Source organism: Ascaphus truei, chromosome 15, assembly GCF_040206685.1.
Source record: "Ascaphus truei isolate aAscTru1 chromosome 15, aAscTru1.hap1, whole genome shotgun sequence".
Taxonomy (NCBI): domain Eukaryota; kingdom Metazoa; phylum Chordata; class Amphibia; order Anura; family Ascaphidae; genus Ascaphus; species Ascaphus truei.
The window spans coordinates 8,977,778-8,980,150 of record NC_134497.1 but is presented as its reverse complement, the minus strand read 5'-3'; positions in this window follow the sequence as shown (position 1 = coordinate 8,980,150).

Sequence of the window (2,373 nt, the reverse complement as noted above, 5' to 3'; positions counted from 1 at the left end):
CAAAATGGGGGAATACTATCACCCCCTGTGCATTCAATATATGCTCATCAATTTTTACCACTTTATCATACTGTCTAGCAAGGACTGGGTCTTCCCTTTGCCTCTGGTGAAAATCAGGGAGGTATAGGTCTGGTAAATCTCCAGGGCCCATATCCCCCTCCTTCTGGCCATCCCCAGCCATCACTTGTGACTTCTGGCTACTAGAATGGTCACCTTGAGACCCAGATTTCTGCAACCAGTCCTGTTTGTCAGAGCGTCTTTGCTTCCGAGTCTTTTGAACCCGGTGTCTACTGGGGAAAAGGTCTGCTGAGAAGGGGAACAGTTTACCAGGGTTCATCTGAGCCATAGAATAAGGCTCCTCGTGAGAGACTGGAGCCATTAGGTCTGAAAAGAAAGGCCAGTCCCGGCCGAGCACAACAGGGGCAGGGAGCCAAGGAGCGACTCCTACTTCGATGTAGGCCTCCTGACCTTTTACCTATAGCCGGATTTTGGCCGTCGGATACCGTTTTACATCGCCGTGTATACATTCTATACTCCATGGGGAGTCAAAAGAAAACACGTTAGGCGGTAAAAGTTCCTGAAAAACCAGAGTTTTCCCAGAGCCCGAATCTACAAGGGCCTGGACGGTTTTATCCCCAACCTGGGCTGGAAGTAGCCAGGGCTTGTAATTTTCTCCGGTGAAGGCCGAGGCGACAGTCCTGCTGAAGGAACAATCCATCTGTGGACAGTTCACGTAACGGTGGCCTTGTTCTCCACAGGCAGAACATGTTCAGGGTTCCCTCGCCGGAGGGTGACGCGGATATCGCTCAGCTGGGCCGGATACTGGAGACCAGGCTTCCGATGGGTCCTGTGTGCGACGTCCTCCGAAGTTCCTCTCATGTGACGACGATTCAACATCAGGAAGTGGAGGAGGTTTTCCGCGGTGACCAGCATTTAGACATCTCCATTGTTGGAAGGACTGCTCCTTCCGTGGAACTTGGCGGTGGCGTATGGATGGTCCGTCGTTTCCCCGTTGCTCCGGTCTCCCTCTTTGGGCATCCGCAAGTGCCGGTGTAGTCGGATCCGTCCCCTCCCGGAGACTTGCCTGGTCCTCGGCCCCGAGGAAGTTCTCAACGAGTCGAACCGCCAAAGCTAGGGTTTCAGCAGCATGGCGTTTTACCCAAGAGCGTGCGGAAGGGGGTATTACCTGTAGGAATTGTTCCAAAACAACTTGCTCAAGTATTGCCTCCTTAGTGCGCTCCTCGGGTTGTATCCAGCGAGTACACAAGTCCAATAACCGCTGAGCGAGGACCCGGGGTCTCATCTTAGCGGTATACTTCAGGCTCCGGAACTGCTGCTGGTAGGTCTCTGGGGTCAGACCTAAGCGATCCAGTATGGCGGCTTTTACTTGTTTGTAATCCATTGCCTGGTCTGCTGGGAGGCCCTGATATGAGGCCTGGGCTTCTCCTATGAGGAGCGGGGCTAAAGCGGTTGCCCAGCGATCTGCAGACCAGCCCTGGGCTTCGGCAACTCTTTCAAACGTCAGTAGAAAAGCCTCTGGATCCTCATTCGGAGCCATTTTCCTCAGGAGGACCGGGGGTTTGTTCGCAAATTCTGGACTGGCAGACCCCTGGGATTGAGTCAGCAACCTGACCATCCGCTCATCCTGTGCTTCCTGCTGCTGAATTAGGAGCTGGGTTTGCTGCTGCAATAATCTTTCATCTCTCTCTGCCTGTAGTCGGCCCTGCGCGCACAGAAACGCTTTTAAAGTGTGGCCCTTCAACTGCAGGGGCCTCTCAAAATCCCGGCACATCTGACACCATATGTTGCAGGGTACATGCAACCACACACGCGGGTTCTCTTGATAAGGCTTATTTATTGAGCCTTAAAAAATACAGCACATAAAAACAAAATACAGGCATACCCCGGTTTAAGGACACTCACTTTAAGTACACTCGCGAGTAAGTACATCTCGCTCAATAGGCAAACGGCAGCTCTCGCATGCGCCTGTCAGCACGTCCTGAACAGCAAATACCAGCTCCCTACCTGTACCGAAGCTGTGCGCAAGCGGGGAGACTATAGAGCCTGTTACAAATGCATTATTTACATCAGTTATGCATGTATATGACGATTGCAGTACAGTACATGCATCGATAAGTGGGAAAAAGGTAGTGCTTCACTTTAAGTACATTTTCACTTTACATACATGCTCCGGTCCCACTGCGTACCTTAATGCGGGGTATGCCTGTAGCTTCTTTTCAGCATACAAAAAAACAAAATAGCTTCTCTTCAGCATGCAGGACACAGACAGTTCATCAAACAAGTACTTTGAATGTAGGCCACTACCCTCGATTTTATGTGTTCCCAATAAAGCTATATTTTTTTTGGTCAGAC